This window comes from Benincasa hispida, chromosome 1 (assembly GCF_009727055.1).
Source record: "Benincasa hispida cultivar B227 chromosome 1, ASM972705v1, whole genome shotgun sequence".
Classification (NCBI taxonomy): domain Eukaryota; kingdom Viridiplantae; phylum Streptophyta; class Magnoliopsida; order Cucurbitales; family Cucurbitaceae; genus Benincasa; species Benincasa hispida.
The window spans coordinates 87,032,936-87,057,263 of NC_052349.1; the positions used below are offsets into that span (position 1 = coordinate 87,032,936).

The 24,328-nt window shown below is 33.4% G+C and overlaps 1 pseudogene; it reads left to right on the top strand.

The window, feature by feature from the left end:
- Nucleotides 1-14,333: 14,333 nt before the first annotated feature.
- Nucleotides 14,334-16,583, top strand: LOC120079872 (annotated as a pseudogene).
- The last annotated feature ends 7,745 nt before the right edge of the window (nt 16,584-24,328 follow it).

Here is a 24,328-nt window from a genome sequence, read left to right on the forward strand (position 1 = left end):
TCACAGTAGAAACATACTTAGGGAATAATATTTATCTTGTTGTTTCCGTCACTCTGAATAGTTCTATAAAAACAAAATTAGAGACACAAACGTGTTCAAATGCTTTTGCTTTGGGAATTCCATCATTCAACTTAGATGTTCCAGGTTCTGTGCCTTCTGCCATTTCTTTCAGCTACTGCTTATATTAAGGTAAGCATGTCCTTATCTGACTCACACTGAGGTTCCTGTTACTATTAATGGTTATGTTAGGGAGTTTCTTCAAGCTCCGTGTAGCAAAAAGACAATCAATGTGTTGGCTAATGAGTCCAGGGAGCTTGGGTGTTGCTTCAAAGGATTTTTGCCAGGAAGTCAAAAGTTAATGAACTGTTGATCTTTCTTCACAGGTCTTCTGTTGATCCTAATTAGGTGCCTAGCTTTAGTGCAACAAGAAGCTGTTTGTGATTAATGATGCTTCTGTTGTTGATTTTTTTTAAGTATGTCAAAATGGGGAGTATGGTGGAGTTGGTTGGCTGTGTTTTTTTTTTTTTTTTTTTTTTTTTGGCTGAAAGACGTGCCTCTACTTTTTTTCTTAACAATTGTTGATGTTGTTGTTATTTTTATTTCTTCTATTTTGTGATTGTTGCTATTTGTCATTCTTAAAAAAATATGACCAAGAGGGAGGGGGGAGTGGGGAAGGGGGAGGGAGGAGCTTGTTACACTTTGTATGTTGACAATATTTTCTTAAGTCCAGCTTATGTCATTAAGATTTTCACTGCATTTGATTCTGGGTTAAGGTTGTCCTATGGAAATGCTCTCTCTTGAAAATACTTTCCTTATGTGGAATATTCTTCCTACAGTATCTTTGTAGATCTTTTCCTTCTCCGTGTGCAAGTCTTTTTGGAAGTTAGGGTTGGTCTTCTTTGCATCAGTTGTGTGTATATAAAGACACTTAGTCTTTATTTGAGGGTTGGTTTTCTAACGAAAGATTTGGAGTATCATTTGTCTTGTGAAACTCTTATCACAAATGTATTTTTTGCCAATCTTCTTGAGCCATGAAGTTATGTAGCTATGAGGTTGGAGATTTACTCAAAGCCATTTATGTGTTTCATCAGTAATCTTCTTGAGAATGGATTCTCAAGCTTAGGGGGAGCCTAAGCTAATCGAGTGAAGTGATCTTTACTTGAAGGGGAAAGATAAGTTGCAAGTGAGAGGGATTTCACGACTTAAGGGGATCTTAAGTCTTGTCAAGAGGGAGTCTCTGTCTTAGGGGGAAGCTTGAGACGTTCGTCACTAATATCATTACTTAGCGGGAGCCTAAGTATCCAAGAAAGGGAATCTCTCATCTAGGGAAGCCTAGGTGTACGGTTGAGTGGTTGAGCTCTATAAAAGTCACTGTATTAGAGTTGTCAATACAGATAAGTACTATGTTGTAACTGTTTAACATTTATATTAGTGACATTATCTTTCCACGGGCATACCGCTCCAGACGTAGGTGTTAATCACTGAACTAGGTTAACAATCTCTGGTGTTATTTTTTTTTCATATTTCTGTTTGTTAATTGTTCTGTAAATTGTTGTGACATAGTTCGTAACATCCTTTATCGTGCAGTAGGTACTTCCATATTATTTTCAAATTTGATCGTGTTAAATCCTAAATTCAAACTATATAGTTAAACTTATGGCTTTATAAGTTTGAGCTGGATAGTTAGTTCAAAAGTTGGCCAATATTGTTAAATATGAAAAGGGATGTAGCTCAATTATTATTATTATTACTTCGATTAATATAGCTCAATTAATGAAAATTATGTGTCTTAAACAAAAGATTCAATATTGGAATATCCACCAAGTAAACAAAAAAAAAAAAAAAAATTAAGAAGTCAAGATAAATGTACTTAGTGTTATTATTGGCCCTCCACCTATCCACCTATCAATTGTTTGCACTCAATTTTCTTTACCATCACCTCTATTTTAAAGTGAGAATTGAGATATGTTCGATTTGACTACAGGATAAAGAAAAACTCAAAATGGTAAGTTATAGCATTAATTGTTTTTCTCTTGGTTTGGTTTCATTCATTGTGGTAGTATTTGAGAAAGAAGTGAAAGGTTAAATGAGTATCATTGGAGTATTAAATGCTTTTATGACTATGACTAAACTTAAAACGGGGAGATGAAAAGGATTGGGCGAAAGACAAAATTATGTTAAAAAAAATATTATTATATGTTTAGATGAATTAATAGATTATTTTATATGAAAAATCGAAAGAGAGGTGAAAATGTTGGATTAGAGAGATAAATTTATGAGAAAAATAGGAGTGAGAGAGATTAAATAAAGGGTAAATTAGGTATTATAGAAAAAGTTAAATTTAATACCGTCCAAAAAAAAAGTTTTTTTCCCACATTCCTATTTTTATATATATTATAGATTATTAACGAAAAAACTATTTTAAAACCAACAGATATATTTGGAAAATATTAAATGTTGGTACTTTACTCTTATAAATATTCCATGATCACGTGAACACTTAAAACTAAAATGAAATGGACAGCAAAAAAATGGATGATGCATTTTTTTTTCTCTGTTCGTTTTTCCAATTACTAAAAGTAAAATTTCAAAAGTATCATACTCCTTCGGTTCATAATATGAATTTATGTTCATAACTTTTTAATGTTGATAGATGCTACCTTATTTTTAAAATCGTACTAACATAACAAGTAAATGAAGATAATATTGAAAATTTTATAGTATAACTAAAAGTTTGCCCATCCTAGAATTTGAATAAAAAAATAGTATAGTTGCGACCAAAATTAAAACCTAGGATCAATATTCACATAGAGACCAACAACACACACTAGCTTTGAGTCTATAGAAGAAAACAAGTTTGTTGGCCAAACCATGTACTACGAAGCAAAATACTAAAAAATTTAGGGTTTTACTGGATATAACATTCAACTTTAGTATATTGATTAACTTTTAAAAGATTTAATTTTTTTAGAGAGATCAAGTTAAAAAATATTGTGGATTTTCAAATTATTGACAAAAATGAGATACATGGGAAAGTATTTTTAAAAATAGGTGGGAATGAAAAATATTGACAAAAATAAGGTAGTTTTGGTATGAAGAGAAATCGTGTACGGGGTACATGATTAGCATTTAATCCAGTCAGTACCATGTCGGCTCAGTTGGTTGACCGGTCGAGGGTCCACAATTTTTTTCTTTTCTTTTTTTAAAAAATAGATTGACTAATTATTTTTTCTAATCAGAGATGTACAACGATATTAAGACTTTAGGATCGGGTCCACAAATTCCTTCATTATTAAACTTAATTATATATTTAATCTACAATGAAAACATAATTATTCTACACTCATATTAAAAAAAATGTCATTGATGAATGATAATTTTTGGACCAATCACAAGTTGTCACGTCATTTACTAAATTAATGGCAAAATTACAAATCATTAAATTTGGGCTCAATTAGAAATTGACATATATCTTGAATTGAAGTTAAAACAAATTTCGATGATGCCACGTATTTTTATCCTGACCGTTGAATCAGATAAGATTAATTTGGCCTAATTTGATATTATTATTTAAGTCAAAGTCCAACTAAGCCCAAAAAATAGGTTAAATTTGACTCAAATGTCAAATCAGGCCTAAATCCGATTAATTGGGTCCAAAGGCCAGACCCATGGACTAACTAAGCCCAAGTCCAACTAATTGGGCCCAAAGGCCAAGCCCATAGATCAACTGAACTCAAACCCACCTGTGAACTCTATAAATAGAGAATTTCTCCTCATTTGGAGAGGTCAGCAATTCTATACCCCATAGAATTTATAGGGAATTCTCTACAATCAGAAGATTCCTTGCCTGAAGCTGACTATGCCTGAAGACTGAAGTCCTTTGAAGACACAAGCATTCTGAAGACCATTCTGAAGACTGAAGTCTTTTGAAGATATAAGCACTCTGACCACGCTTGAAGACTGAAGTCTTTTGAAGATACAAACATTCTGACCACGCTTGAAGACTGAAGTCCTTGAAGATACAAGTATTCTAAAGACTGAAGTCTTTTGAAGATACAAGCAATTCTACATTCAGAGAGTCCAGAGAGAATTCATCAACAAGCAGAAGACTCCCAAGACTTCTGAAGCTGCACTTCTAGAAGACAAAAGACCCTTAAAGACACAAACACTCTTCCAAGACTTCTACTTCAAGAACTTTCGGTGTTTTTCTTCTTCAAGTCAAGCATATGCATCCAACCGAGAGAGAATCAGATGATCAAGTACTAGAGATCAAACTACATTGCATCAAATCAACCTCAACATCAACACCAACTCAAGTTCAACTCCATGAAACAAGTTTCTCTAGAAGCCTCATGCGAACACTAATCCTCCAAGAAGATCAACAAGCCCAAAGGCCGATCGTTCAAGAAGATCAACTAAGCTTAAATATTATATTTATTTTGAAAGCATCAAAATACTATGTATTAGAGATTGTACTCACTTTCCACAAAATTAATACAAATACAAAGTTCAAGTTCCACGAAATAAATTTCTCTTGAAATCTCGTGCGAACAGTCATAATACTAAAGAAGATTTATAATTAGTTCTTTAATTTGAAAAAAGAAGTTAAATTTAAAGACGATTCCTTGTCCCTTACCCCACATGCGAGTTGTCTTCGTGTGCCTCTAAATTAGCTTCACTCTGTTGTCGTTGTTGGCTATGACGAATACGTCTTCGATCAGTGTCAGCAACATCGAGTCGTCTTGTTTGTTGAATAATACTTTCTATGTTGACCAATGTTTGGTGACACATTGAACCTAATTCTGGTAAATTGTGTTGTACTGAATATTGTTGTACATCTCCGATAAAATTATTCTGTACAATGAAAAAAAAAAAATATTAAACATATTCATATCATATATTTGGAAAATTTCCAATTTTAAATCTCTTACCATGCAGTAATAGTAAGCATCGTCAGGTGTGATAAATCGCCTCGTGATTGAATCGTACCAGGAAAAGTAGTCATCTGATACAGCTAACCTATTTATTATTTCTCCCTATGCATAACAATCATGTCATCTATGCCAGTAGGATATATATTCCGCGTGAATTCAACACCAGTCTTGGTCATGCTTGCCTATCAAATCAATTTGGTGTAGTGCTGGGAGTGTATAGGACAACGAAGGTATCGTTTGTCACAAACCGAATAGTCTCAACACACAATCTGGATGATGTCACTTTACTATATGGAAGCATATAAGAGGGTTAACAGTCAACCAGATGTCTTCACCATCACGATAGTAATCAGGTAGTGATGACCAAATATCTTGTGTGTATAGCGTCCAATTAATCTGACAAAAAAAAAAAAAAAGATAATTATACATAAAAAAATCTTTTAAATATTCATTTATATATACATTTGTTACCTGATTGTGCATCAGTCTGTCAAATATTTTTTAGTATATTAGCAGCATATTTGTTGACTGTTCAGAAATAGCTAATACACCATCTAAAATTATAAAAAATACAATTAATTTATAAATATATAAATGAAATAATACCTGACACTAAGTGGACGATGACCTGGGGCCTGTAACTGAACTTGTGGTGCTATAATTGAAAATCTATCATAAACCCATGCTTGTAGTAGTATCGGCCCCGCTATTTCCACTGCTTGTGCATTGGTAGCCCAACAAAGTTGTATATAAAGCCATGTAAGATAAGCACCACCCCACGCTTTGATTTATATTTCGTATTGAAATTACTGGCAACATGGCAAAGACAATATCGATGGTACGCTCTAGGTTCATTCCAACCAATTTTCTCATTATTAATTGCAGCAAGAATGTCCTTATGTCTATCAGAAATCAAGCACATACCATCTCTTTAGGTAACATATTCATGCAATGCTCACAAAAACCATGACCAACTGGACGAATTTTAACCTTCAACAATAGCAAAAGCAAGGGGAAATATATGCCCGTTTGCATCAATCGATAAAGCGGTCAATAATTTCCCCTTATACATTCTGTAGAGATGAGTTCCATCGATCTGGATTAATGATCAATAATATTTGAACCTTTCTCTTGCAGGACCGAAGGACCAGAAAACTCGACAAAAAATAGTCGTACTTGGCACATCAGACGGAAGGAAATACCATCTGATCGTGATCCTGGATTGTAATGAACAAGAGCATTCAACCAATACGGAAGCTCTGAATATGATTTCTCCCAATCACCAAATACAACAATCAACGTTTTTCTCTTGGCTTGCCACACCCGTCTATAATTAACATTATAGTGTTTTTTAATTGCTTCTTGGAGTAGGGACACAGGTACCCCAGGATCAGCTCTAACCAAATTTTGGATTTCGATACTCATAAAATTTGAATCAAGCTGTGAATGATCCTGTGTCAATTCTGAAGACAAGCATGAGTTCCCCTTCAAGTTTGGTGATTTTAAACATCCCATGAGTTTTACGCCGACATGTCCGTAACCTCCAATCAAAACCATCCTTCCACTATTCGCATCTGATATACCAAATATCTTGATTTGATTCCACTACAATAATCTCATAGTGTTATGTCACACAGTATTTTTTTTACAGCAAGTTGTAAATACCAACTCAAGATCATGTTCCCCACTCCTATCATTTCCAAATAATTTATCAATTTCAACATCAATATCACCATCTTCATCATTTTCAAGTTCAAGAATGACTAAAGTTTAGAACGCATCAACATATTTATTATGATTTTTTCAATTATTATACTTGACAAAAAAATATGTTAATATGTCAACCCAACAAATAGTCCAACAAAATCAGCCCAACAAAATCCAATTTCTAAGTTCAATATATAAGATCTAAATATTATACATTTAAATCAACCCAAATCTAAGATCCATAAACTATACATTTAAATTAGCCCAAATAAAAACAAAATAGTATATCCATGAATCATACATTTAATTCATCCCAAATACAAACAAAATGATATATATATGAAGCAATCTTCATTTTCGAACTTGATCCTCATTTTTATAAACAAATACATATATTGGAAAAAAATTAAAGAAAAAACTTTACCTAAGGTGGATGACAACAAAGATTGGAGACAGCGGGTGATAGATCGGCTCACGACGGTAGCAACAAGAGGAAAAGCCCATGGTCGGATGGAGGAAGAAAAGAGGCTACGGCAGTAATGGGGAGGAAGAAAAGAGAAAACACTCTCGGATGGAGGAAGAGGAAGAGGCTGCGGCATTTAAGGGACCACCGGTACACGACTTAGGGGTACACGATTACCTCGGTCAACGCTGCATGACTGCTACATTAGTAGTATGCACATGTCAGATCACAGACAGTTGTAAACCGGCTACACGATTTAGTTCTAATCGTGTACCGGGTACACGATTTAAACCTAATCGTGTATCGGGTACACGATTAAAAAACATATTTTTGTCAATATTATCCGTCCAACCCTATTTTTGTTAATGATTATTAAAATAACATTATTTAAAAAAAAATCCATGTATTGATAAAAAACTTGAAAGTTTAATAACCTATTATACAATTTTGAAAATTTGAGGATCAAATAAAAACAAATTTTAAAGTTGAGGAACAATTGGTAATTTAACGATTTTACTTTTTTATTTCTAAAGAAACCAATTATATCTTTGTTGTGTATTATTATTATTTGGAGAAGCAAAATATCATACAACTATAATGACACAACGAAATCAAATCCGTCTCAACAAAAAATCAAACTAATTAGAGAAATTATCCTACTAACAATGAGATTAAGACTTATTCGCCGTCCAACAAACTAACCATCTGTCCGAGATGTCTGATTTGATAAAATGGAATCTCACTTTGCAACCCATGGACAGAATATCTTCAACCACTGATTTTAGGAGAGTTAACATCTAATTCTTGTTATTATTTCATTAATTGTCCAAATAATATCACTTTAAATATAGTCATTAAAGCTCTAATATGTGAAGAGGTATTGGGGACTAAAAATTGATGAGTGAATGGACCTCAAGTATGACAAAAATGGTAGACTTAAATAACCATTTTTTTTTGCCAAAGTCAATTTAGTTTAATGTATTTAACATGTCTTTTCTTTCCGAAGATTAAAGATTCCATTCTTCATTCCTATAGTTGTTATACTAAAATAATAATAATTATTATTATTCCTTTTCTTCTTAAATTGAAGGTTTAATCCCTATCCACATAGTTGTTGTACTAAAAAAATTTTTAAAAAATTCTTTTTAAATTATATACTGACCAAAATACATTAAAGACAAGTAAATAGTTGCTAACTACAAAAATAGAATATAACATTAATATCATTAAGATGAGATTAATGGCGTAATAATACCCTAAAATTTCCAACCCCTTTTCTCTCTTTTCCATCTCTTACTTGAATTATCATTCCTCTCTATCTTCTTTTAGTTCAACAATATGCAATGTGGTACTTGAAAGTTAAACAAAAATGCTTCATGGTGCCCCACTGCCCCTCCCGTCAAGTTGAGGTCTGGAGTGGATGATCTACAATCATCATGAACACGTTCGTCGAGGGGAATGAAGACTATTTCTCATCATTATGAGATTAAGTTTCTTGAAGCCATATCTGTCTTTGAAAGATTCTCTAATGTTCTTGAGTTTGCTAATTGAAAGGTGATTATATTGTGGACAGCGACTACTTGGAGGCAATGAATATGGTAAACAGTGAAACAAGTGATCTCGTTGAGGCGACTTTTGATGTGGAAGGTGTCAAGTCCTTAGCTTCCAACAACGTGGAGATCTCCTTTATTCACTCCCCATCGAAGTAAAAATATTCGACTAATTCCTTGACTCATAAAGCTATGGTGGAGAATTTGTAAGATATTCTCTTTTACCTTGAGTTATTTCATACTTTCGTATCCAACGACTTAATTTTGCAGCTCTGCCTTTTGGTTTCCTAAAAAAAAAAATATATACACCGTGAGAAATTTGAACATCTTATCTTTTAATCAAGAGTACATGTCTTCTCTATCGGTTGAATTTTGTTTTTATTGGCCTTGAAGTGTAATTATTCTCAATCTCTTAGGCTCCATTGGTAACTATTTTGTTTTTTTTATTTGATTTAATGAAGGCTATAACATTTATGTGAAAATACAAAAATTATAAAAATTAATTCAATGAATATTTAAATTACTTTCCATTAAATTAGTTACAAATTATGTTATAACAATTTATATTTAAATTAGTGAGGGAAAATTATATATTTTTTAATATTATATTTATATTTATATGAAATATCAAAGGTATTGATTCTCATCTCTATTATCAATATTGGGCTTTTTCATTTTTTTAGTACAATTAGAAATAAGAGGATTCGAACCACGAATCTTGTGGTTTCTAACACATCTAGATGCCAAATGATATGCTCGATTTGACTTGGACCTTTTAATTTATAGAAATATCAACATATTAACACATACGTTAATCCTTGAGCAACTCAAGGTTACAATTTCCTTTTTATTAATAAAAATCAATACTATAATTAATCGTCTTAGCATAATTAAACTAGTTAAAACATACAATATATTTTCTACCATCCATTTCCACTCAAGGTTTTTTTTTTTTTTTTTTATCCTTCAAACTTATGACAAGTTTTATTTTAATTTAATAATTACGAGATAACGAACCATCCATCTTTATTTATGAACCATACTTGAATTGGCCAAACAATTTATTTCATTATTATAGTGGTTTCATGGTTTAAAACAAGGATCCAAAGGCAATGGAATTATTAACAATATGAATATTTATAATAGAAGCAAACACAATGGTTAACTTTAGCCGTTCAATAATTTTTCTCTAATTAATTAATATTTAGAAGTTTATTTATAATATTTCTTAATTGGTTACTGGAATATATATTATATTAATTTAATCAACCTTTGGAACTTCTAAATATCGATGTTTTTTAATTATTATCCCATTTTTGGATGGATGCAGATTCCTTCAACGGCTCTGATCAATTTTCCGGAAGGGAATTACCGTCTTGTCTCTAGAAGGTATCGGAGTGAGGCCCAGTACGAACGGTCGTTATTAATACACGTGGCGAATATCGGTATGTCATCTCAAAATCAATGGAAGCAAATCACGGGTTCAAACTCTTCCATATGACACAAATCGGACACGATTTAATTTTCCACCATTTTCATATTTATAACAATTTAGTCTTTTAAATTTTAATAGGTATCAATTTAGTTGCGATCATAAAAATCTTTTCAAAATTAAGTGTCAACTTTTAATAGATAAATACTTATTCGTTATAGTTTTTAAAAAATTTGTTTATCGATCGGCTTATCGATCTACTCGTGTAAGAATTTTTAGTAAATCTTAATATATTTTTCTTAATAAGGACTAAATCGTTACAAATTAAAAAGTGCATAATTTAAATTAATCTTGATTAAGGTTCAAGGATTAAATTGTTACAAATTTAAAAGTAAAAGGACTAAATTGTTGCTATGAAAGTTATGAGACCGAAAGTGTTTTTTAGCCTAGTAAACATTAGGCGATAAAATGATTAATTAGATCAAAATAGACATTTCAAAATTTTAGAGACCAAAATGAAATATTTCAAAGGCTTTTGGAACAACAAATTGAATTGTTTATGTCGGAAACTCACAGGGTAAAAAATTAATAATTCGTGAGATCTACCGTTGATTTAAAAACTTCTTGAATCAAACAAAAAATACTAATAACTCCACTTCATTGAAACTCTTACTCCAAACACCATTCAAATTTTATAAATAAAAATGAAACAAATTTAAAAGTGAAAGTGAATTATAGTATTATTGATTAAATAAGGGTCTAAATCTATCCAAAATGAATGCCCATGAATTTAAATACATATCCTAATATATATAAAGTTTTAATAGATGAATAAACAAAATACTATGATTGTTTTTTTTAGTTGACATAAACAAAAAGCTAATAACTTCACGAGCAGTGAAATTTTCAGAAAGAAAAATATTAATACATGAACAGAAATTTCTAGGTTGAAAAATGTTTTTGTCCCCGAATTTTTATTAAAAAAAAAAAAACTATCATCTTTAATTAGTAATAATTTAGTCTCAAAACTTTCTAACTATAACAATTTAGTCCTAAAATTTTAATTAATAATAATTTAATATGAGTACTTTACAATTTGAAACGATTTAGTTCTCATCATAAAAATTTTCATCAAAATCAAGTGTCAATTTTTATTACGTAGTGACTTATGTTGGGTCGAATTAAAACTTTTTCTCTAGTGTGGACTCAATTAAGCAAATCAATATACTTTTGGTTATCAAATAATTTGAACAATAATTTCATACATAATAATCCAATCCAAAAAAGAATAAGAAATTCAAATTAACACTTTAAGTACCCTATTTAAATTTAATAATAAAATTGGTAAAACATATGAAAATTTAAGAACTATCAATCAAATATTAGTAAGTAATTCCAAACATAAATTATAGCAATTAATTTCATTCAAATAGAATATATTAACAAATTAATTACTAAATTAAATAAGAGAGGTATAGAAAAATTAACACCGAAAATTATATAGTGGTTCGGCATAACCAGCCTACACTCACTTCTCAAGCTCCTTTTGGATACTTCACTTAAAGTTTAGTCGAATCGCTACAACGTACTTTTTTCGAACGGAAGAACGAATCCGATCATTTTTGCAGTTGAGGATCAAATCATTACAACCACTTTGTTTTCGATGAACAAGAGTCAATCCTTACAAAAGTTTGGAAAAATAAAGAACATACTTGACAAACTCTCTAAATAGAGTGGATTTACGAATTTAAACACTAAACAAATAAATCCTTACAAATACAATATATCTCTCTCAATAATGACAACAAAAAAAAAAAAAAAAAACTAGAGAGAGTAACCATAAAGGTTTAATGAATTAGGGAGGATTGTAAAAAGATGTGAAATTGTTGTAGAAATTTTGGGGAAAAAAATAGTTTAAATAAAGAGAGAAGTGGTGAAAACTAAATTTAATTTGGGTCATTGGATGTTGGTAAAAGAAAACTAAATGATCCAGATTTAAACTCAACTAGACACAAATAAAAAACATAATATAACAATATATATTTTTTTAAATCATTTATCTTTAAAATCCAATAAAAAACAAATGTCCATCATATGTCCAAAACTAGTACACAAACATAAAATAATATGAAATATGGTACCTTTCAGTTGGTTTAATTTGATGAATAGAATTTGCCACGTCATCAACCCAACATTTTTCGTTAAGTTTGTTTCGGCTATATGTTATTTGTTTGAACTCCGATTTGAGTGATTCAAATTTTGTTGGAATTTTTTTCGGAGCTCCGCAATGAACACTTCAAAACACTAAAATTGTTAGCAAATAAGAGCAGGTTTGTTACCATCAAAATATCAATTAATTAATTAATTAATAATTAATATGAGATTAAGGGTAAAAAAGCCAACAACTTAGTCTTTATATTTTTTAAATAAAATTGATTCCTTATCAGTTTATCTGCATTTGTAAAAAAAAAATTCATTAAATCATATTAATATTTTTCACGATAGGGATTGATTTGTTTTAAATTGTAAAGTGTAGGGACTAAATCGTTATTATTAAAATTGAGAGATTAAAAAATCTAATAATTCAAAAGTATAGGAATTAAATTGTTACTGACTACATACCGTATAAAAACTAAATTATTATTTTCATAAAAATTTAGAGATCAAAAGTGTTTTCTTTTCGTATTATAAGTAACATAATCCCAATGGAAAGTCAACAATAATACTATTTGAGGGATATATATTTTTAGAAAATTACTACATGGCCTGTTTGTTTCCTGGAACATTGATGGGTATTAATTATTGTATGTGTTTGTTTTGTGTAATTTAGTTTAAAAAATTCTGGATATTAATTATCTATGGTAAAAAATATCTTTGTAAAGGCAGGTTTTTAATTATTACCCTTTAAAAAAGGTGGGATTTCTTCTTCTTTTTTTTGGCACAAAATTAATGAACAAATATGCACATATATATTGATTATATTTACATATTCAAATAAAAATATTTAACTCCCGAATATTGATTATATTACACATTTATATACATTTATTATTCTAGATATTTAAATTCTAGACATAAATTTCAAATATTTAATAATTATGCCTATGAAACAATATCCAGAATCCAAAATAGGTTTGAGGAATAACTTTTTTTTTTGGAAATTTCCCCATGTGTTATTGTATTAAAGGGTCATTCTTCTTCTTCAAAGCTCAGAGAATGAAGACAATCCTATGTAAAAATTAATTAACAATATTATGTGAATTATGAATAATAAAAAAAACATGATTTAAATATAATTGTGTAGGCCTAATTTGAAATCATTTGAAAAATTAAAATTTAAGTCTATAATAGATGGTCGTTAAAAACACTAATGACAGATAGTGAATCTCTTATTCTCAAAATTGTTAATTTGAAATAATATGGTACGGTCTATTTGAGGGGTATTTTTGACCATTATGATTATCAACATGAGCACTTTTCAAATTGTGGCATTTTGCAGCAGACTGTTGATTGATGATATACTTCTTTCTAATATAGGGAAAATGGGCTAAGAAGCAAGCCCATAATAGCAGGCATCCCAAATTCTAGGGCCCAAAAGGTGACATGTTTCGGCCCACAGGAATAAATGATGAGTGATAACTTTATTAGAAATTTATAAAATTATAAGAAATAGCAAAATTTTAACTATATATTCTACAAATGTCAATTTTGAAGAAAATTTTCAACTTTAGCATGACTCAATTTTTTAACTTTTTTTTTTTTTTTTTTCCTTAAGGGATCCCTCAAATCTCTTATTCCGTTGAATTGTAAATGGTTTTTCATGAATGTATAATTCCTATTATTTGTAGATCTCTATAATCTCATATTGATAAGAACTTCCTAACCAATTATATCAGCTCAACTAATTTGATGAGTTACAAATTCAAACCAAAGATGGAAATAGATAGGCAAATCCAAGTTGGAAAAATATATATTTTTTTAACTAGTTGTATGCTTTTAATTGCACAATTAGTTGTTATAATAAGGTTTAATACTATTCATCATCAAATAAACAACTCATATAGAGAAAGCTTTGCCAGGTAAATTCATACATTTTCAATTGTTAGAATCCATCAACAAACAAATCTACAAATATAGATTGAAAAAAAAAAAAAAAAAAAAACTCCTACCTTATCACCAATTTTCTCTATATAAACAAATTGATTTAGCATATCAATAAACCAAACATATAATTTGTAGATTCAAAGATGTTTAAGTTTCAATGGCTTATTCTTTCCCTCATTGCAGCTTTAGCTTACTTGTCTTTTTGTATAGGAAATAATGTCTTGTATGATTCAAATACCATAATTATCAATGGTAAACATCGAATTATCTTCTCAGGTTCAATTTATTATCCACGTAGTATTGAAGAGATGTGGCCTGATCTTATTCAAAAGACTAACAATGGTGGACTTGATGCAATCAAGACATACATTTTTTGGGATCGTCATGAGCCTCAACGACGAAAATACGATTTCTTTGGACATCTAGATTGTATCAAATTCTTCCAACTTATACAAGATGCTGAACTTTACGTCATCATGAGGATTGGTCCTTATGTGTGTGCCGAATGGAACTACAGAGGATTTCCTTTGTGGTTGCACAATATGCCACAAATTCAACTACGAACTGACAACCAAATCTATAAAAATGAAATGCAAAGTTTTACCACAAAAATAGTGAATATGTGTAAATGAGCTAACCTCTTTGCATCACAAGGGGGGCCAATAATCTTAGCTCAAATCGAGAATGAGTATGGAAATGTGATGACACCTTATGGAGATGCAGGAAAATCATATATCAATTGGTGTGCTCAAATGGCCGAATCTCTTAATATTGGTGTTCCATGGATTATGTATCAACAGAGTGATGCCCCACAACCTATCATTAACACATGCAATGGATTTTATTGTGATAACTTTACTCCTAATAATCCTAAGAATCCAAAGACGTTTACTGAAAATTGGGTGGGATGGTTCCAAAAAATGGGGTGACAAAGATCCTTATAGAACTACGAAAGATGTGGCATTTTCTATGGCAAGATTTTTTTTTCAATCTGGTGGCGTATTTAATAATTATTACATGTATCATGGAGGTACCAACTTTGGAAGAACATCAGGAGGTCCATTCATCACTACATCTTATGATTACAATGCTCCATTTGATGAATATGGAAACTTGAATCAACCTAAATGGGGCCATCTCAAACAACTCCACACATCAATCAAGCTTGGAGAATGGCACATATTCAGACCAAAGTTATGGTAGCTTTGTAACTTTAACAAAATTCTCTAACTCAACAATAGGGGAGAGGTTCTGCTTTTTGAGCAATATAGATAGTAAAAATGATGCCATTATAGATTTACAGGCAGATGAAAAAAATTTTTGTACCAGCTTAGTCTGTGAGCATTCTTAATGATTGCAACAAAGAAGTTTACAACACTGCAAAGGTTAATTCTCAAACATCTATTTTTGTAAAAGAGCAAAATGAGAAGGGAAATGGACAATTTTCGTGGACTTGGGCTCCAGAGCCCATGAGAGACACACTACAAGGAAGTGGTAAATTTAAGGCAAACATTCTTTTGGAACAAAAAGGAACCACCATTGATTTTAGCGACTACTATGGTACATAACGAATTTTGACACCAATGCAACATTTTCTCTTCAAAATGTGACTCTCCAAGTGAATACAAAGGGTCATGTACTTCATGCTTTCGTAAATAGAATGTATATTAGGTCACAATGGGGGAGTAATGGCCAAAGTTTTGTGTTTGAGAAATCCAATCTATTAAAATCAAGAACCAACATCATAACTCTTTTAAGTGCCACAATTGGACTAAAGAATTATGATGCATTTTATGATACAATATCGACAAGAATTGATGGTGGTCCTATTTATCTAATTGGAGATGGAAATATCACAACAGATTTATCATCAAATTTATGGTCTTACAAAGATGGATTAAATGGAGAAATGAAGCAACTTTACAACCCAATCTTCTCATATAGAACATACTAGAGCACCTTAAATAAAAAAAATCCATTGGAAGGCGTATGACATGGTATAAAACCAACTTTAAAACCCCTTTAGGAACTGACCCAGTAACATTAGACATGCATGAAAAGGCCAGGCTTGGGTAAATGGACGAAGCATAGGTTGGTTTTGGCCTTCTTTCTTTGCTGGCAACAATAGTTACAGTGCAACATGTGATTATAGAGGTGCATATGACCCTAGCAAATGTGTTGGAAATTGTGGGAATCCTTTGCAAAGATGGTATCACATTTCAAGATCATTTCTTTTCGATGACACAAACACATTGGCTTTATTTGAAGAAATTGGTGGAAATCCTCAACAAGTGTCTATTCAAAATGTTACTATGAAGACGTTCTTCAAACTTCAACACTCAAAGCAGCGGACAAACTCCACGCGATCTACCAATGCCCAGCGAAAGCGTTGACTGCAGCAGCACAAACAACCGTGAACACGAGCGTCGTGGGGACAACACCACTAGAAAAGAGCCTCGAGTATTCTCAGAGTGAGAACCCAAAGCGTGGTCTTTGGTGAATTTGGTAGAGGAAGGAGGAAACACGAATCGTGTAGGCGATAAGCAAGTGGAAGGGAAAAAGACGTTATCGTGTAGCAGAATACTTATCGTTTAGGAGAAGCTACACGATCGTGTAGGTTTTACTGAACGATCGTTTAGGAAATGGTATACGATCATTTAACTAAATTGGCACACTATACGATCGTTTAGAGAAGCTATGCGATCGTGTAGGAAATAGTGTGCAATTGTTTAGGTGCGAGGAAGACGATCGTTTAGGTGAAGAGTGCTATCGTATAGGCTCTCGAAAAAACTTAAGCAATCGATTATCGTTTCACCAACACGCGTCTGCGATTTCTTTTTGGACGATTGATAAAAATGAAAACTATTTTCATTTTAATTCATCGGTTACAATAACCAATGTTGTCCCACTAACCCACGTCCGAACGTGAATTTTGGATTAATTATCATATAATTAACCAACTAATTAATTAATAAATATAATCATATTATATTTTTATCCTATAGTTTGATATCACATATCTACTATAGTATTTTTTTCCTTTACTTGATATAAATCATATTTACATCTAGTCTCCTCCAAAATAATGTATTCTCATACATTTAGGCCAATTAATATCATATATAATTTAACCAGTTCAATTATATCATATTAATCAACTTCTACTTGTAAAATTTGAACATTCAAATAACCCAAACATTGGTTCTCGATTTATCCAAGCTATCAAAAGGACTAAGACTGTGGGCTGAAGCTCCAACCGTCCGGTAAGAGCGACTAAACTCTTTAGCCGACGAGATCCACTATCGTCAACTTGTCAGGACATTCCACTAAAGATAAAGCCTGATCTTTTCCACAGATATATTTCTGTGTCATTCGGATATAAAAATCATTGAGTCGATGACCCATGTCAAGATTGCCTCTAAGTACAGTTAGGGAATAATTACCATTTTCCTTGTTAGTTCATCTACTACTTAATACGACTGATTCCTCTAATGAACAATCAATGTCCCAACTATGTGTGAAACCCTCTCAGGCTAGAGAGAGGTGTGTGGCGTAATGTTCAAAGCCCTGGAATCAAGCCCTTAAAGGAGGTATCCTATCAAACTTACCCCTGCTCGAGAAAGGAGTGAATTCATCTTGTGTAGCTGAGTTCCTAGCTCCTAAATCAATACGAATCCCAAAATATGGTTAAGGTTTGAATCGGACGATCTGGCCACATCAACCTACAAATCCAAAGGACGCCCTCAAAGGCAAGAGTTCCCATTCCACTTAGGATTGAGGGTATGTTACTATGTCATCACTAGTGAGATGAAGTCTCTGTCATGAACGGTTTCTATATAGAAATGTTAACACTTCATAGTCGTCTTATACCTTTTTGTATAGACGCCCCCAACTTGCAGTCTTGATTGTTATTTTATAAGGTGGAAATATAGAATGAGATGCGGTTGACATGGATTTCGTTTGAGACAACAAGTTTCTCAGTGAATCCAAGTATACATTCACTGAGTTTTTCCTGGTAAGATCCAGGGTCGACTCAGGGACTTGGGAAAACGGTATGCAGTGATATTTTAGGAAAGATTGCAGTAACCGTAATTAAATAGTTTTGGTTGTTGTTTGCGGTACATAAAAAAAACAAAATGCACAAGATTTTGAAAAGGAGTTGAATAAAACGGAAGATGTGATGAGTATGCAGTACGGTTGAGAGATTTCTGGCTAATACTTCCTAGGAATGCGTTCATGTTATTGCGACGCATGCAACACCATACAATAGTAAACCATACTCTCGATGGATGTATGGTTCTAAATGCCTTACGAACGAATGTGATCATATGCGCTAAAGTCTATAGGACTAACATAAATCCTCTATTTTCTTATTATCGATGAAAAAATGACAACACCACACAAATAAGGCGACCACATAAATATAAACTATCTCCTAGGTGCAATGCGATGCAGGTTTGGCAAACAGAGTTTTATCTCTAAGTTCCTAATCTCTCTTGTTTATGTAAATTAATTTTCATCTCTGTCAAGTCTAATTCTAACCTAAGCTCTCTCAAGTCTTATGTTTCCTTTTCTTTAGAACTCTCTCTCGAGTAGCTCTAAAGAGGTGTTGGGCACAACATAAACAAGATGATCAAATGTGATAAAGATACTAGGTATGTTAGCTAGTTCTTCTCCCAACACCATTTGATAAATGTTTAGCTACTCATGCCGTGCTATAAGAACTTTCCATTGTTAAATATAAAGTTAAAAACACAAAATAATAATGCAAGAAAGAGAATAAAGAGCCTGGTGCATCTTTGCTTCCAGGCTTTTAACACTGTTTTTTACTTTGTTCAAAGTATAAGTCCTCGCTCTCGCGAGAGTTGGCCGCTTTGCTTTTTACACCTCGTGTTTTCTTTAGTTGCCTCTGAGCGATCTTCCGGCGTTCTCTTCTCTTGCTCTGCCCTTAATAAAAAGAAATAATGGACAAGGCTGAACTATGAACAAAGAACAGAAGATGTTGACTGCTGACCCTGAACTGAAGTGATGCCTTTTGGTATTTATAAAGCTCGGGGTGAAACAGGTAAGCTTTCTCTTATGACATTGCACAGATGGGAATGACTTTAATTCTTTGACTGATGCAATCGATATTTATCACCGAAAGCTGAGGTTATATGTTATAGTTAGCGGCTTTGTCAATTTAATTTGGATTTCGACCGTCATTAGCTTTCTGTCCCATTGTGATTATTATGCTTTCATCCAGATGCGCTCACAAGTTGTGCGGCTCTTTTGGCGGCAATCCTTCTTGAGCAGATTTTGCGAACACAAATCACAGCGAAACATTGCGGTAATGCTGCGATGAGCCATTGATTTCTTGTGATACGCGCTTTCCGCCTTGCACAGTGATATTCCTGCATAAAAATACCAAAAATTAAAACTTTGTTTTTTACTATGGATGATGCTATGCGCAACTATTATATCATATTTTATCACTGCAAACCTTCAATTGTTTATACTTAGCACTGTAATAACGTGCATTTCTTATCCGTTATACAACCCCCAAATTTAAACAATGTTGGTCCTCAAGTATAAGTTAGGTTTCCTTGTAGAATCCACCGCAAATCTCTTTTTCTGATTTGTCAAGGATACTTCAATTCAAATCCTATACGCCAAAAGTTTCCTTATATTCTTATTGAAGTCTCTTTTAAAATATTTCTAATGACCTAGGGACGCAAGTTTTAACCTTAAAAAAAAGACTATACTAGATTCCCAGGACAATCGATGATTTATTTCAAAAAAAAAAAAACTTTTTTTTTTCACTGAGGTGTTAAATGATTTTTTAATCCTTGCAATATTTTTTATATTGTTATTTTTTTCTCTAACCTTGCGCTGATCAAGTGTCTGCCTTGTTTTGGCTTGCCCCCACGTGTGTCATGCAAATCCATATCGGGTAAGTGTCTTCACAACTTACTTATCACATGGATTTCCTCATTGGCGTTGACAGTGGAGTTGTTATTTTCTCATAATTTTTTCATAAAGTAAAAATAGCAAGGTCGAAAATAAATACCTTCACCCCAAAATTTTAAATTGCGGCAAATATACCCCATAGCCAAAAGATTGAAGAAGTCTGCGATGTTCTTAGGAAGTTGGGTAAAGGGTTCAGTTTGAAAAGAAAGCTAGCAGACCCATTAACTTGCTAAATATTTCATGAGGTGACTTTTCTAAGAATTAGGGAGTTGAATGCTAGTTATATGAAAAAAATAGAAGTATGTGTTTCAACATTGAAATCATAATTGGCAAAGAAAAAGCATGCGGTGACCTTACTAAATTTATCCATGTTAAATGATTGCGGTAATTCAAGAGGATGGCGGTGATAAAACTTTCAAAAATTAAAATGTTGATGCGATAGTGCAGAATTTGGAAATAAAGTATGGAAGAATACGACCCCAAATTTGCGCTGTCAGCCCGCTATTGTTTTTGACGGCATCCTGCTTTGCAACGATCTTTTTCTTTTGGATTGCGATGACGGTATAACGATATTGCTTCTCATGTGCATCTCCGCATTGTTACGCGACTGCATCGTTTGCAAAAAAAATCGAGAGGGTCAAATATTATTAAACAAACAACATATTTTACCAGCTGTCACACGATTCGCACTTTTTTTTTAGACAAAGAAAGTGCATGATAAATATAATAAATAACAACAAAGTAATTACGATAATAGATAATAATGAGTTATGATGAAAGTTCATGAGTATTGTGCAAGAGAAAGGATATTCACAAGTTGCGTCCTGATGAGGTTGAGTTATATAGTAAATCAGAGACTACTTATTTCCAGCTGGTTTTTTCACGTCCACAGTACTTTTCCCTCTTTCTTTGTCTCTGAGATCTTGATAGCTTAATCGATGCTTTTCTCATGAATGTTCATCTACATCCGCCCTTGCACACAATAATTGAGCGCGACAAAGTCAAAGGGAATGGTGTCCCAATAATGATGGGGCGCATTCTTCGTTCCACTTATAATCACAAATGAGGAAGTTCTGCCGACAAGATGATTTATCAATTGAGATTGCGGCATTTTTAGCTCTTCTTCAGATGTATTCGGGATCTATCGCGAAGTAGAAGAGTCTCTGTCGTGGGCGTGAGTGGTGCCATCATTCAATTATTTGAAGATTGATACGTATTATGTTTATACTCGCCCCAAGATCACATAGTGCTGGCCACTGTAGACACCTCCAATGGAGCATGGGATCGTGAAGATTCCTGGTCGCATTTTTGGTGAGACAATAACATTTTTCGTTGCGGCTACTAGTTGCAATCTTTTCTTCATGCACTTTTGTTCTCTTTCGTTTTACAGAGTTGGTGGTAGCTGAAACTATCTTCTAATTCATGTTTTTGGAGATTGAAGGATGGAACGCAAACTTCGGGGTTCATTTTCTTGGGCCCTTTCGAATTATAAAGTTCAACGAGGGGCAAGATCCTGTTGTCACCGGCATTTCAGGTTATTGTGAGGGTTCTTACTTACTTACGCAGTCATTTTTGTCGCTTACAGGAAGACCTCTAAGCTGTTCTTCCGTACCCCAGTGTTGCGAGGAAGCTCAGTGAGCTCGGAAAAAAAAAAAAAAAACAAAAAAAAAAAAAAAAAAAAAAAAAAAAAAAAAAAAAAAAACCCCTCACGGTTTATTTTTCAAAGTTCGCCAGCAATTTTATCCCTAGCTAAATTGAGATTCGAATGGATGTTTGCTTGATTCTGAAGCATGATTCGTTTCTCAATGTATGCTACAAGCTCTCTAAGGACGAAGATATTCCGGTGTTTGTAGGCTGCTAGCTTGACTAGCGTTTGGACCGTGTTTTGGCGGGAAAACATCCGGGTGGCCTCTCTCTTTTTGCGCCACTAGTTGAAAGTTTTATTTTGTTGATTTTTCCATGCACAAATTTATGGGTGGTTTCTCATCGAGTTGTATGTATCGGAATAGGGTATTCTTACGTAGCATAACTGCTACTGGGTTAGCTGGGACTTCTTCTTCGAATGAGCGTCTCCGCAAATGAACAGACTTGCATGTCATTGGCAATTGCGTTAGCCTGCCCTTTCTTCGTTTCACGGTGCTATTATTGCGATGGCTTATATCAACTCATCAATCGTAGTCAATATTGATTCTACAGGGATGCGATGGCCCCATTGTTTAATACTGTCTTTAATTCTTATCTCTGAATCGCTATTCCACAACCTCGTAATTTTGGAATGCGATAAGTATACTCTTTTCCTCCTCATATGTTTGTCCAAGGCAGATCAAGTTGCCTGCGCCTGATTGGAGCGGTTTGCGAAGCAGGGTTCAGTCCTTGGTAAGAAATCTCCATCTGCAGTATCTGGATAGCCATTATGTAGACAGTTCTAATTACCAGCCGCTTAACTCGCCCAGGCATCGCTGAGACATTCCGTCATCTTCTTGTTCAAGTTTGTTAACTAATTTTCTTCTCCCTCGCATTGCTTGGTAGGTGGGAAGTGTTCTTCATGAGATTTTTTGACGACTTGCTCCACGAGTTATTCATCTTCCGAGAGAAGTTTGCCATTTCCTGCTTGATCATATAATAAAAATGGAAAACAGAGTTAAGTCAAACCTTTTTCGTAGAGAATTCGGGAACACAAAAGTGTTTGTAGATTCATGAAGCTCCAGAGGTGAGGCGTGCGGGTCTTTCGCACGCAATCTCCAATTGCTCCCAGAAGCTGGATCGATCTAAAACATTACAGCTTCAATTTCAAACTTCGATCATTTAACGTTTGGCCTATGATTCTCCTTAGAGAGAAATCATAGAGGTTGGGTGCCAACGCAATGGTCCCGATGGAGTCATTGCGTCATCGCTAGAAGGATGGGGTTGGGCCATTATATTGTTCGTGTTTGTCCCCTTGCTTCCGGTTGTTTCGCCATCTTGGGGTTCTCCTCTTGTTGTTTGGTGGGTTGTCTCTCAATCTGCGTCAAAATGTTCTCTCAATCTCTGTCGTAGTCTGCCAGAGATATAAGAGTAATAAGAAATCAGAAAAAACCGTTAGCCTACAGCTGTTTGTCGAATCTCCGACACGAGCCAAAAACTGATGCATTATTTTTTATGAGAGGTCGAAATATGAATGAGATGCAATGGATGGGATTTGCGTTGAGCACAGTTTTCTCAGTGGAATCCAAGTATAAACCCACGAGTTTCCTGTAAGATCAGGGTGAACTCAGGGAACTTGGGAAACGGTATGCCGGTGTAATTTTAGGAAGACTCTGCGGTAACGGTAATCAATAAATTGTTTGGTTGTTGTTTGCGATAAAAGTAAAATTAACAAAGTGCGGTAGGAGAGTTTTCAAAAGAGTTTGATAAAACAAGAAAGATGCGATGAGTATGCGGTGAATGGGTTGAGAAGGGATTCGGCTAACACTTCTAGGATCGTTCATGTATATCGATCATGTCCAACACATACAATAGTAACACATCTCTTGATGCAAATGCTACAAGCTTCTAATGCTAGAAACGCATGACGATATATGCGCTAAGTCTATAGGACCTACACATAAGCTCTATTCTTTTTTATCGATGACAAAATGACACACACATAAATGGCGACCTACATAATATCAGATTTGTCTCTAGGGTGCATGGGAATGCAGGTTGGCAAACAGAGCTTATCTCTAAGTCCCTATCTCATTGTTTAATGTTAGACTAATCTTGCCTCTGACGTCTAGATTCTAACCTAAGCTCTCTAGTCTTAGGTTATTTCTTTAGACCTCTCTTGAAGTAGCTCTAAAGGTGTAGCACAAACATAAAACACGATGATTCGCATGCGATGAAAGATCCTAGGTCATGTTTCGCTTAGTTCTTCTCAACATTCGGATAAGTTAGCTACTCATGCGGTGCTAAAGAAGTGGGTGTAGAATAAGACACTTCCATTTGTAAATTAAAGTTTGAAATACAAAATAACAATACAAGAGGAATAAAGAGCCTGGTGCATCTCTTGCTCCCAGGCTTTAATCACTGTCTTCTCTATCTTGTTCAAAAGATAGTCTCTTCTCCACGAAGTGGCCCACTTCTGCTTTTCTATCCTCGAGTTTTTCTCGAGTTGCCTTGAACGTCTACCCAGCGTCCTTTCTTCTCTTGCTTCCGCTTAAAAATAAAACGA